At 55.4% G+C, this 13,782-nt stretch overlaps 1 long non-coding RNA gene across 2 annotated transcripts in view; it reads right to left on the minus strand.

The window, feature by feature from the left end:
• Positions 1 to 13,782, minus strand: part of LOC117200509 (uncharacterized) — a 71,822-nt gene that overhangs the window by 56,109 nt on the left and 1,931 nt on the right. The window contains exon 1 of one of the 2 annotated variants that reach the window (XR_007478490.1): positions 3,320 to 9,132. This is a non-coding gene — a long non-coding RNA (uncharacterized LOC117200509). Of the gene's footprint in view, positions 1 to 3,319; positions 9,133 to 13,782 lie in introns of those variants that run through there. The other variant, XR_007478489.1, reaches the window with a different exon arrangement.

Raw genomic sequence — 13,782 nt, forward strand, 5'->3', positions numbered from 1 at the left:
AACAGGGAGGACGGGGTCAAGCGGCCCCTGGGCTCGGGTGCGGCGCGGAACCCAGGCGGTGAGCACTTCAGGGCAGAGGACCTGCCGGGTCCCCCCCCCGCCAGCCAGCACCCTGCTGGCGCCTCGGGCCCCTGGGGTCTCTCTGCCTGACCCGCAGACTTTGACCCCTGCTGTCCACACGCGCCCTCTCTGAGCCTCAGCTTCCCCTCTGTCCAGTGGGGACCGTGAGTGCACCCCCAGCTGAGTGCGAACGGTCCCTAAACCACATGCACCCTGGGGGTCCCTGGGACTGGGAAGGTCAGAGGGCACCGGCTTTCTCTTCTGAGCTGAAGTACCCTGTCCCTCCGTCAGGTTCAAGTCCAAACCCCAGGCAGACCTCGGACTTGCCACGTGCAATGCAGCCCCCCACTCCCAAAGCCGGGGGGAGTGTCTGCGAAGGGTAGGGGTCTCCCAGGCAGGCATGCCTTGTGGGTGAGGACAGGCTGCTGGAGGGGCGGGTAGGAGCCTCTGGTTATGGACGGGATGCCCCACGGCCACCAGGAATGTGAAGGGACGCCGGGGCACACAGGATAGAGCATTAAATGCAAGACCAGGTTTCAGAGCCATGCGCTAGTTTTGGACAAGTGTGTATGTTACTTTAAACTGAAGAGAAAGAGACCGAAATACTCAGTCCTGCTCTCTCACAGCAACACAGAGTCAAATTTTTTCTCTCCGCGTGCTTTCTTATTTTCCAAGCATACTTTAGTGACCAGGATTTACTGTTACTGTTATAGCCAGAAAAATATGTTGTCTCTGGCTTCTGGCCGTGACTTTGAAATCTCAGAACAATGCAGAGTGCTTCAAAATAACATATTTGTGCATAAAGGAGGCCTCCAGGCCTCAGGAAGGGGGGGAAGACGGAAGAAAAAGGACTCCTGTCGGGAAAAATAAATGTCCCAAGAGCAGGAAAAGGGCCCAGTAATCGTCCAGCCCTTTCACTGCCTGTCCCCGTCGCCTGGGGTGGCCGAGGACCTGGGTGCTTTCTGTCCCACGTGGGCTACAGGTTGGGGGGCTCCCGGCGGCCCCTGGGCAGATGAGCCCTGTCACATCCCTCAGTCGACAGCCTCTGGGCACCGCAGGGGTCACGGCTTCTGCCCCCAACCCCTCCTGCTGGCACCTGGCTGGCAGGTCCACACCTGTGGTTAATCGTTTATCACAGATGAGAGGAAAACCACCTACGATTTAGGGCCTTGGTGAAGGGGGTGTGAAGCCGGCTGCTGGCTCAAGGCCAGGGTTGGGGGCAGGCGGGGTGCCCTGGGGTCGCCAGCTCTGCAAAGGGGTGTGGGCCCTGCATCCTGTGCTGCCCCTGGAGCTGGGCAGCGAGGAGCGGGGGTGGGGCCCTCCTCCCCCTCCCCACCCCATTCACTGAATCCTCCCAACTGTGGAAACTTCAAAAGTGAGGGATGTGGCTGGTTGCTCCCGCCCCAAACAGTGACAGGAACCCCAGGGCCCTGCCCTCCCTCAACCCCGGGGGAGGTGGGGGCATCAGAGTTGCCCCCTGCCTACCTCCGGGGCCCCCTCCCCCAGGCATCAGTGGATGCCCGCCCCTGAGGGCCCCCAGCCCCAGGTTCTCTCTCCGGAGCTTGAACTGGGTCTGGCCTCACAGCCCAGGGCTGCTCCGGAGGCTCTAGCAGCTCAGGGCTGTGCCCTGTGCCCACTGCCAGCTGCTGCCACCTGCTGCCCGTCCTCAGGGCCTCAGCGCTCACAGCAGCCTCGGGTCCCAGCTCTGAGATGGGGGTGGCCCCCAGGGCAGGCCTTCCCTCCCCCACCAGCCTCCGCTGGCCTCTCCCAGGAGCCGTGCAACCGGGGGAGTGTCCACCTTGGCCAAGGGTCAGCCAGCCTGTGATGGGTGCCCACCACCCTTCTCCAGGGCCCAAAGCAGCCCTCCATGAACCCTGAGCCACGAGATGGGGGACGGCCGGGGGCGGGTGGGGCACGGTGTGACAGCCCTGGAGATGGCCGCTGGGATGGGCCTGAGCCAGGCTCCTCTCTGCCCAGCGTGGGCGCCACGTCTGACACGTCCATCGGGGGCACGCGGTAATTGCCGAGTGTGCGGCTGAGGTCTCTCCCACGCACCCCAGTGAGCAGGCCACTTGCAGGCCCGCCGGGACTTGGGGCCCAGGGTAGCCAAGGGGCAAGCAGCCCTGACAGCCACACCCCCGAGGCCGTCCACACAGGTGTCCCCCCGGGGCCTGGGCCACCTTCTCTAGCCTCACGGGCCAATCCCTGCGTTCCAGCACTGAGAGGTGTTTGGGAGACACTTGGTGAAGCCAGGCGCCTCCAGGTGCCTCCAGCCCCCCAGACGCTGCCTGCGCCATCTCTCTGGGCAGAGATGGGTGGCATCGGGCTCCAGCCCAAATGCCCACTGTGCCCCGTGCCCACCGACGAAGCGCCACCTCCTCAGCCCTTTTCTGGCTCGGGTCCTGGCGCTGGGCCCCGGGGGACAACACTGTCTCCACAACTCGCTCCAGATGCGAAGCTTTTAAAACTCCCCTTCCCACTGGCCTCGCAACTCCGCTCCCGGGCACTGAGGCCAGGAAAATGATCAGAGATACACGATTTAGGCCAATAGTGAAAAAATGCAAACTTCAAAACCCGGTGACATAAATAACGGAATGAAACGCCCATCAAGTGGAAGGTGGTACAGACACCAAAATGCTGCTTAGAAAGTCCTGACGCTCGAGCGCTCGGAACCTAAGACACAAGTGGGAGAAACAGAAATGGCTCATATTCCCGCCCAGCTCCCTCCATCCCTGAGTCCCCTCCCCCATCTCTCCTGTGGATGGCGAGAAGTGCATCCAACCATTACAATGGTTGCCCGTGAGCCAGAGTATGAATCTTCCACGCAAAATTTTAACACTTTTTCTGTACTTCCCAGAATTTATCAGATGAACACGTATTAGTTTTATGACTAGGTTACAGGGGCAGAGGGGCAGCAGAGCAGGTCCCTAAGCCCATGTCCTTGGGCTGCAAATCACTGCAAACTGAGCGAGACCAAGACAACACGCCCTCATCCAACAGCCTGGAGGGCAGAAGTCCAAAGGAGGCCTGGGGGCTTAAAACTGTCAGCAGAGACGTTCCTTCTGTAGCCTCGGGGGAGAATCTGCTCCTAGAAGCCGCCAGCATCCCTTGCCTCGTGGCCCCTCCTCCACTTGCAAAGCCAGCAACGCAGCCTGTCTCCGACCCAGCTTCTCTTGGACCCTGTGACACATCCGTCTCCCCTACGGGCCAACCCTCCCACCTCCCTGTTATAGGACCGGTGCGATGGCCCTGGGCCTACCTGGACCATCCAGAGAGCTCTCGCTTCTCAAGACCCTGAGTTTAATCCCACAGCCCCAGCGGCCGTGTGAAATAGCGTATCTCAGGGATCTGGACGGGAACGTCTCTGGGCTTGTTACTCAGCCAGCACACCGGGCACTGGAAGCAGGCCAGGACGGGCGGGAAACAGCAGCTCGATTGAAGAAAGAACCCCACCCCCACCCCCAAGCCTGGGAAACACAGTTGACGGAGCAGCCGGAGAAGACTCTGGGATGCAGGGAGGCCAGAGAGGGCAGCGTCTGCGGAAGGAATCGTGTCCCTGCAGTAAATAGATTCATGTGCTGAGCCGAGGAATCCCTCGAGAATGTAGAGCCCAGAAAAACACAGTCACGAGACGTGGAGGAGAGATGCCCCAGGCCTACTGTCCCTCTAGCAGGAGTTCCAGGAGGAGACCAGAGGGGAGGGAGGGGGAGGGAAGGCACTCCGCGCACACGCGCGCGCGCGCGCGCGCGCACACACACACACACACACACACACACACACACACACACACACACGCTGGGGAAAGTTTCCCCGAAACTGAAGAGGAATGTGGTTTTCAGGTTAGAAAATCTTGACCTGACACATAATAGTAAAATGTCAGAACTCTAAAGATAAAGACAAATCTTCAAAATGGAGAGGGGTGCTGTGGATTTGATGGTGTCCCCCCACCAAATATGTTTCAGGCCTAACCCCCGATACATGTGAATGTGACTTTATTTGGAAATGGAGACTTTGCAGATGTGATCAAGTGAGGATGAGGTCACACTGACATCCTAAGTCCAGTGACTCATGTCCTCATAAGAAGACGGAGAGACTTCCTTGGTGGTCCAGTGGTTAAGACTCTGCGCTTCCACTGCAGGGGGCACGGGTTCGATCCCTGGTCAGGGAACAAAGATCCCGCAGGTTGTGTGGTGCAGCCAAAAAAAAAAAAAAAAAGAAGAGGGAGACACGGAGGGGCCACGTGACGAGATGGGCAGACAGGGCAGTGACGCAGCTCCAGGCCGAGCGGCTGGCAGCAGAGGGGGAGAGCCTGGGACAGACCCTCGCCCGGAGACTGCAGGGGACACAGCCCTGCCACTCCTGGATCTTCTGACTTCCAGCCTCCAGAACTGGGAGACAACAGGTGTCTGCTGTTCTCAGTCACCAGGTTTGTGGCAGCAGCCACAGGAAATTAAGGATGGAGAGAAGGAAGGGACGGAGGGGTGGGGGAGGATACGAGGGGGAAAAGGAACAAAAATCAGGGGGACAGGTACACCTGGAGAATGAAGACAGTGAAGGGACGCTTCAAATTCTACTCCAAGCCACAGGCTTTCAAGCACAACAATGGAATTAAAGGCATTTTCAAACACACGGGCACTCAGGGAGTTTGCTCCCACAAGCTGCTCTGAAAGAGAACAGGGGCGAGAGAACCCAAGAGGCATGGGCTCAGGGGCGTCAGGGGCGCCCGTAAAGTCTGCACGAGTGTTGGCTGGGAAACAGGCACAGGGTCACTGCAGCCACGTCCCCCTCGGCAAGCCCCTCCGGAATGACCACCGAGGGCTTTTAACCAGAGGAGAACCCACAGGAGCAAAGGAAACTGGAGAGGAGACAGCAGTGGGTGAGAGATTCTAATGGGAAGGTGAGGCTGGTACCCACCTCAGTGAGGGCAGCTGTCAGCCCGGCCCGGCCGCGCTTGGTACAAACAGCCCGGCAACCACGGTGGCTGTCGGCAGCTGAGGTTCCTTTCTCACACAGGCACCGTGTCCCCCCTGCCAGGTTCCCCAAGGCTCCACTCACATGCTGTTCTCCTCCAGGTGCCCGGTGGGAAGACAGCCCTCTCTGGCCATCCTGCAGCAAAGCGAAAAGCAAGGAGGCAGAGACACACCCTGACCTTTAAGCTTTTGCTTGGCTGTGGCCCTCATGACTGCTCACGAACCACTGGCCGAGGCAGGTCAGGTGGCCTGGCCAGTTGTCCAGGGACAGGAGTGCACCCATCCCCCCACCCCCCAGATGTGAATATTGTGACAGTGAAAAACCCAGTCCCTGCAGAAGGGGTCAGTGATGAGCAGTGGGGCACAGGTGGCTGTGAGGGGTCTGAACTTCCCTACCTCCCACCGCCAGGCCCCGGGACAAAATGAGCTCAGACCCTCCTTACCAGAGAAACTGGGTCCGCGAGGCCCCAACCTTGGGAAAGTGGGGGACGGCGAGGGCTGGGGGAGGGGTAAAGGAGGTGCCGCCTTCCGACCTGTGGTCGGGCCCCTTTTCCCGCACTCTGCTCCGGGATGCCACCAGCCAGACGGGCACTCCACCCCACCCACGCAGGAGACCCAAGCAAGCTTCTCAGGGGAAGAAGACCTCCTTTCGGGGACCCCAAGAAAGAGGCCGGCCAGTCACCAGGCGCTGCTCGGATCCCACAAGGCGCTGCTGGTCCTTCTTGTCCACGTGGAAGGACAGCCAAGGAATTCCACGCACCCCCCCCCCGCCCCCAAAGGGAAGGACCAAATCATATAGAAGTGCTGGAAAAACGGGGACAAAGCAGGCAGTCTGGGGATGCCGCCACCAAAATGCCCTTTGAAATCACAATCCCCAGAGAGATAAGATATTGTGCCCAAAAAACAGAGACCAGGGTACTGTTAAGGCAACAGTCACGGAGTAAGGAGGCATCAGAATCCAACAGGCCATAGGCAGAACGGAGGCGCTCTCCTAACCCGGGGCGGGCGGCGGGGACCGTGCAGATGGGGCAGGAAGACGGAGGAGAGGTGACGATGGCTGGCGGATGCATCTGTTAAAGCGACTGATAAGCATTTGCAGGGCCGTAAGGTACCTCCAGGCAGGAAGGGCATCTCGGCGGCGAACGGTACTTCCAGCTGCGGCCAAGGCGGATGGTGATGAGATCACCGAGGTGGGCGGGGACTCGGTCCTCCACCAATGAGAGAGGGAGGTGGGGCCTGTCGTCCTCAGCCTCGAAGATTAAAGAGCACGACGGCACGTGTGTTCGACCTGTCTCGCGTATGTCTTTAAGAGGACAGGGTAAGACCAGCCCACAGCGTCGTTCGTGGTCCTGATGGAGTCCCTGCGGAGTGGAGGGGCTGTGGGGTCAGGGCCCAGGGATGCCGGGGGTCTTTATCTGGGGAGCGCATCTGAATGTAGGTAACCCTGGATGATTGGACGCACCTGTGGCGAACTTCGGGGTGTGCGCGGAAGGATCCCCCTAGAAAATTAGAACTGTGAACATGGCTTCAAACCTTTACAGAGAGGAGAACCCTCCACCAATCCATTGAGATGAAGGACCCGGAAATTTTAAAAAGAAAGACAGAGAGGCCAACCAGAAATAAGCCCACACGCCTATGGACAATTAATCTTTGACAAAAGAGGCAAGATTATACAATGGGGAAAAGAAAGTCTCTTCAGCAAGTGGTGCTGGGAAAGCTGGACAGCTGCGTGTAAATCAGTGAAGTTAGAGCACTCCCTCATACCATACACAAAAATAAACTCAAAATAACTTAAAGACATATAAGAGAGAACACCATAAAACTCCTAGAAGAGAACATAAGCAAAACATTCTCTGACATAAATCATACCAATGTTTTCTTAGGTCAGTCTCCCAAGGTAATAGAAATAAAAGCAAAAATAAACAAATGGGACCTAATCAAGCTTATAAGCTTTTGCACAGCAAAAGAAACCATAAACAAAACAAAAAGACAACCTATGGACTGGGGGAAAATATTTGCAAATGATGTGACCGATAAGGGCTTAATTTCCAAAATATACAAACAGCTCATACAACTCAACATCAAAAAAACAAACAACACAATGGGAAAATGGGCAGAAGACCTAGATAGACATTTCTCCAAAGAAGACACACAGATGGCCAGCAGGCACATGAAAAGACACTCAACATTGCTAATTATTAGAGAAATGCAAATCAAAACTACAATGAGGTATCACCTCACACGGGTCAGAATGGCCATCATTAAAAAGTCTACAAATAGGGACTTCCCTGGTGACGCAGTGGTTAAGAATCCGCCTGCCAGTGCAGGGGACACGGGTTTGAGCCCTGGTCCGGGAAAGTCCCACATGCCGCGGAGCAACTAAGCCCGTCCGCCACAACTACTGAGCCTGCGCTCTAGAGCCCGCAAGTTACAGCTACGGAAGCCTGCGTGCCTAGAGCCCAGGCTCTGCAACAAGAGAAGCCACTGCAATGAGAAGCCCGCGCACCGCAACGAAGAGTAGCCCCCGCTCGTCGCAACTAGAGAAAGCCCACGCACAGCAACGAAAACCCAATGCAGCCATAAATAATAAATAAATTATTAAAAAAGAAAAGTCTACAAATAATAAATGCTGGAGAGGGTGTGGAGAAAAGGGAACCCTCCTACACTGTTGATGGGAATGTAAATTGGTATAGCCACTGTGGAGAACAGTATGGAGGTTCCTCAAAAAACTAAAAATAGAGTTGCCATATGATCCAGCAGTTCCATTCCTGGGCATATACTCAGACAAAACTATAATTCAAAAAGATACATGCACCCCGTGTGCATAGCCAAGCCATGGAAGCAACCTAAATGTCCATCGACAGATGAATGGAGAAAGAAGATGTGGCGGGTATATATTCCATTGTATATATGTCCCACATCTTCTTTACATATATACATATGTATTTATAGAGAGAGAGATAAAATGGACTATTACTCAGCCATTCAAAAGAATGAAGTAATGCCATTTGCAGCAACATGGATGGACCTAGAGATTATCATACTAAGTGAAGTAAGTCAGAAAAACAAATACCATATGATATCACTTATATGTGGAATCTAAAATATGACACAAAAGAGCTTATCTACAAAACAGAAACAGACTCACAGACATAGAGAACAGACTTGTGGTTGCCAAGGGGGTAGGGGTGGGGGAGGGAAGTATGGGGAGTTTGGGGTTCACAGGTGCAAACTATTATACGTAGGATGGATAAACAACAAGGTCCTACTGTAGAGCACAGGGAACTGTATTCAGTATCCCGTGATAAACCAGAATAGAAAAGAATATGAAAAAGAATATATATACGTATAACTGAGTCACTTCGCTGTACAGCAGAAATTAACACAACACTGTAAATCAACTAGACCAGTAAAATTGGAAAAAAAAAAAAAGGAAGAAAGATAGAGGGACCAAGAAGTAGGTGTGGGTCTGTGGGAGCTGCTAGTTCCTCATCCTGCAGGGATACGCCCTGGCTGAGGAATGCAGCAGTGAAAGCAGAGGCGTTCACAGGAGGGGCTGGGATGAGCCCTGACTTGGAAACTGCCTGCCGGGAAGGTGGTCCTGAGACAGCTGCTTTTCCTGGAAAACCCCCAAGAACCACTGGATTCCTTAAACCACGGACATGCATAACTTTGGTTAAAATGCACAACAAATGCATACAGGTGGAAATGACTGTACCAGGCGTCAACACATATGATGAAGTAATAGGAAGCGTGGAGGGATAGAAGCTGGGGTAGGTCTGGGACACACACACTCAGACCCGCTTCAGCTTAGTGTTTAAAGTTCTGGGAAAATCACAGGCCTCTCCGGCAGGAGATGCTGGACCAACCGCCAGCCCAACCTGGGGAAGAAAAAGAAAGTCTTTTCCACATTCACAGAAATGGATTTTAAAAAGCACACCAGGAGGTCAGGAACAAAGCCTGGGCGGCCAGCTTAGGATCGCAGGGCGGGACGCTCAGACCTGCCAGTTCTGAACCAGCAAAGAAACGCGCTTGGTGACAGCCTGGGGGAAACTTTTGCAGGCAAAGGATTAATACCCAGAATACAAAGAACACAGACAAACCAATGAGAAAAAGAAGTCGCGCTGGAGAAAATGAGCAAACCCTCTGCCAGGACGAGTCATGAGGCTCAGACGCTGACAGACCGCCAGGAAGGTACTTGGCCCCCTCGGCTCCTGGGGCCCTACGAGTGCATTAAACAACGCGACTGCCCTGTTCACCCCTCAGGCAGGCAAGACTTCATTTTATAACTTGTAGCACCCAGGGTGCTGCCAGAGGGGCTGGCGATGGTGGCAGGTGCGACGTGGCTGTTCCATGTGACCCAGGACACGAGGCCACACCAGCCTGGAGCCCACCCTTCCAGCCCCCACTGGACACGGGGGGCTGGGCTCAAAGCCGGGCACGTGGACCCCTCCCCTGGCCGCGCTGCCCTCTGTTGTGCGGGCTCCCAGGTTGTTTATCTTGCTCTTATCCAAGTTTATACAAAACCCTTCTGGCCTGGGCTCTGATTCCCCGTGAAGAATGAGCTTCTGGCGAAAAATAAACGGGGAGGGGCTGGCCCCGGGAGAGCTCTGGGCAAATGCGGCTGTCAGCCTCCCAAGCTTGGAGGTGCTGCCTCTGTGCCCCAGGTCCCGTCTGGACACCTCTGGTCACGGTCGGATGGCCGGGTCACTGGAAGAGCAGGGAACGGACGCCCACCCAGGCGGCCTTTCAGAGCAGAGCCCCACCCCAGGGGCCCGTCCCCCAGCGTCCGCCCACCCAACTGTGCTGGGGGGGGTGGGGAGGGTTACCTGCCCCTCAGTGGCACCGGTGGGACCCCTCCTCCATGGGAGTTGGGGTGCAGCTCCCGCCTTTTAGTCCCTGGGGTGGGGTGGGGGCCAGAGAAGCCCGAGGGGAGACCCCCGGGAGGCAGCCCACTGTGACCCTGCGTGTCACCCCTGAGGCTCCCGCCCCTGGGGCGCTCTGATCTGCAGCCTGCGGTGACCTCACCCGAGGCCTGGGCCGACCCTGAGGGTTACGACTGACGGCCTCTTGAGTACTTCATTAGCTCCCGCTTCTGGGATTCCTTAAACGTCTCCAGGGTTCAAGGACACTCTACATTTTGGGCCAGGAGCCTCCGTCTCCGCTTCCACTGAGGTGGCACGTGGAACCCCCTGCAGAGAGGCTGGTGCCTGGGAAGGCCCGCTGCCCCTCTGTCTCTTCCTCCTTCCAGGAGCTGAGAGCATAAGTCCCTGGCCTGTCTGAGGGCTGGCTTTCTGTTCCTTGTAGCCGGAGGTGTCCCATCGCTACTGTAATCGCTGATGGCCAGGCGGACACCGCAGCCCTCAAGAGGAAAGGGGCCAGGAGGGCTCAGGGTTTAGAATAAACTCCCCCCCCAAAGCAGATGATTTGGGGACCCACTGGAAGGAGTAGGGGCCGTAGTCACAGCCGGCCCCGCTCTCGGTTCTGTCCACACGTGTGCTCAGCACAGGCACCCGCCTGGGGGCCCGGGGGGTAGCCTGAGAAGGAGGCGGGCGGCCTAGGTGGACGGCTGCCCAGAGGGAAGCAGAACACACACAACACAACACTATATGTAGTGTTGTGAACAACTACTGTCAGGGATGGTTTGGACTCCCGGGAGGGCAGACTGGGGGTGCGTGAGGGGCAGAGTGTGTCACACCCCTAGGGTGCCACATCCTCCCAGACCACCTTGTCTTCAGCTACCCCTGCAGGGATCTGCTGTGCACAGTGGGGTGGGAAGATTTTAGCCGGGGCAAAGGGAGAGGCAGGCGCAGGAGGGGGCCTCTCTGAGGAAGTGACACATGAGCAGAGCTGTAACAATCTAGGAAGGAAGGAACAGCCCATGCAAAGGCCCTGCGGCACAAGTGTGTTTGTTCAGCTGAAACCCCCGAGCAGGCAGAGAGGGGAGAGGCCCTGGCCTTGCGCTGACAAATCTGGTTGGTTTTGAAAGGACACTGTCCCCGTGCACAGGGCGGACTGGAGAGGGGGTGGGCGGCAGTGGCCTGGACTGGGGCACTAGCAGCAAGGAGGCAGAAGTGGCTCTCGGGATACGTTGTGAGAGGAGAGCAAAGAGGCTGTGGTGAGGCCGGCCCCGCAGGCCCGGGGATCCTTGGACACAGGAGGAGCCCAGGAGCCACTCAATAGACCATGCAGGCCAGCGCCTACCAGGTGCAAGGCCCAGACCCACCGGGAGGCCAGCCTCCTGCCAAGACCCTTGCTGAGTCCACAGCTGGCCCTGCGCGCCAGAGCCCGCACGTGAGCCCTACACGTCCACACCCGGCCACTCAGTCCCCTCCAGGGCCAGGCTCGGCAAAAGGCCGACATGGGCTCTGAAGGAGGCTGTGGACAGCGTTCCAGGGGCCTGGGCATTTGCTTTGGAGGCGGGGACAACACTCTCCTGTGCCTGTCCCTCTGCGTGGCCATATGCAGACCAGGCAGGACCCCTGTCCACGTCGAGGTGAATGTTGCCACTCACTTTCTTACACTGGTGTCACTGGGTTATGGAGCCCTCTGCTCCCCAAATTGTGGCCCACACAGCAGACTTGAGCAGGTTTTTATGGAAAGCCAGGACCCTCCTCCAGGTTGTTCAGTGGCACCGATAGGCCCCGGCACCCTGTCCAGAGCCACAAATGTGACTGGGCCCGAAAGGCTGGCACCTTCCCATCTCCAGCCACAGCTGGTTCAGAGATAGGCACGGGACAGAAGCTGCTGGCCCCAGGTCATCCCCAGGAACTCCCTGGGAAGACTGGCTTTTTTTCCCACTGGGAAAGACTGAACTTGTGCGGTGTAGACAGGGAGCTGTGGCGTCTTCTGCCATCACTCAGGGACAGCCTGCCTGAGAGCAGAGCTGTCACGAAGGAGCAGACAGACTCACAGATAGAAAGAGAGACCCCTGGATCCAGCCATGCCTGAAACCAGTAGGTGTCTCCCAGGACAATTTAGTCCCATAAATCAACAAGGCTCCCTGTGCTCAAGCCAGTTTGGGCCGGTGTCGGCACTCAGAAGGCTTCTCGGCAACCAGGGACCCACTGGGTCAATTGCAGGGCAGACAGAGGGATCGGACAAAAGGCAAGAGCGGAGAGCAGGAAATCTGCAGAGGCGGAAACTCAGTGCCAATGGCAACTGTAGGAAAGTCTACGCACACTTGGGGGCTTGGGGGCTGGGACTGGGCTGATCAGGTCAGCCTCCTCCAGTCCTCAAGGGACAGGAAGGTCTCAACTGATTCTAGCCTGACCCGGGCTCTCTAAGGTCTGGCTCAGGGTCCGTGGTCTGGATACTCCAGATGGGCTTAATCTCCCCTTTTGATAAACACCTGGGCCGCTTCCAGTCCCTCAGGGTCCTCAGTATCCTGCAGTGAGTGTCCTGAGGCACGGCTTTGAGCTGGTCTAAAATGTCCAGGGAGAGGTCCACTGGTTCAGGCATGGCTGGATCCAGGCACGGCAGCTCCTGTACTGAAGGAAGCTCGCTAAACAGATGCATCTATCGCTCCTGTGTCAGGGCACACGAGTCTTTCCACACCCATCCGTGCTGCCCAGGAGACAGGAAGTAGAAAACGTGATCCTGTTTTTGTATAGGAGGAAACTGAGGCTGTGGGCAGGGTGGGAAGCTGCCTGAGGCCACTGCGGGGTGGGGGAGGGGGCATAGGTTCTTCCCCTGCCGGAGATACATTCCGTGGGCCTGGGGCAGGGCTGGGGGGTTGTCCCAATCTGCCTGTGCCCAGTCCTGCACTGACTCCTTCAGCAATCCCTTTCCCATCCTGAGCTTCCATATTTCCACCTATAAAATACAGGGAATCCCAAACCTTAGTGCTCTTCAGAGATGCCAGAGGCAGACCCTGTCTGCTCCAGACTGTGCGTTAAAGAGTGCAATAAAATGAGCACTCACACTTGAAAGCTTTTCTGAAAAAACAGCTCCAATTCCTGAGCAATTACTATATGACAAGCACTTTTATACATGGATTGACTAATTTGGTCCACAAAATGTAGGCATTACTACTTTCTCTATTCTACAGACGGGGAAGCCAAGGCAGAGGCCCAACAGGTTCCTGATAGGTGTCAGCATCAATGGTGTGTTGGCCTCCCAAAATGAGACGGGAAATGTTCCCTCATTTTCTATTCTCTGTGCAGGTTTGTGTGAGGTCAGTGATATTTCTTCAACTGTTTAGAGGAATTCCTCAAGGAAAACATCTGAACCTAGAATTTTCTTTGTGAGAAGATTTTAAATTATGAATTAAATTTATTTAATTGTTATAGGATTATCCAGATTTTCTATTGCTTCTAGCGTCAGTTTGGGTAAATTGTTTCATTTAAATTTCAAATTACTGTCATAAAGTTGTTCATAATATACTCTTATTAGCTTTTTAATGTTTGTAGTATCTGTGGTGATGTCCTCTTTTCATTCCTGACATTGGAATTTGTGTTTTCTTTTTTTACCCATTATTTCCAGGGGATTATCCATTCTATTAATCTCTTTTGGCTTGGTTGAGTTTCCCTGATTTTTGCTTTGTTTCATTAATTTCTGCTTTTATTTTTATTTCCTCTCATCTTTAGATTTAACTTGTTGTTCTTTTTCTAGCTTCTTGAATTGGAGCTTAGAGCATTAATTTTAACCTTTCTTCTAAAGCTATAAATTTTCCTTGAAGCACTGCTTTACCTATATCCCACAGCATTTGATATGTCATGTTTTCACTGTAGTTCACTTCAAAATATTTTAC

This window comes from Orcinus orca, chromosome 7, assembly GCF_937001465.1.
Source record: "Orcinus orca chromosome 7, mOrcOrc1.1, whole genome shotgun sequence".
NCBI lineage: Eukaryota > Metazoa > Chordata > Mammalia > Artiodactyla > Delphinidae > Orcinus > Orcinus orca.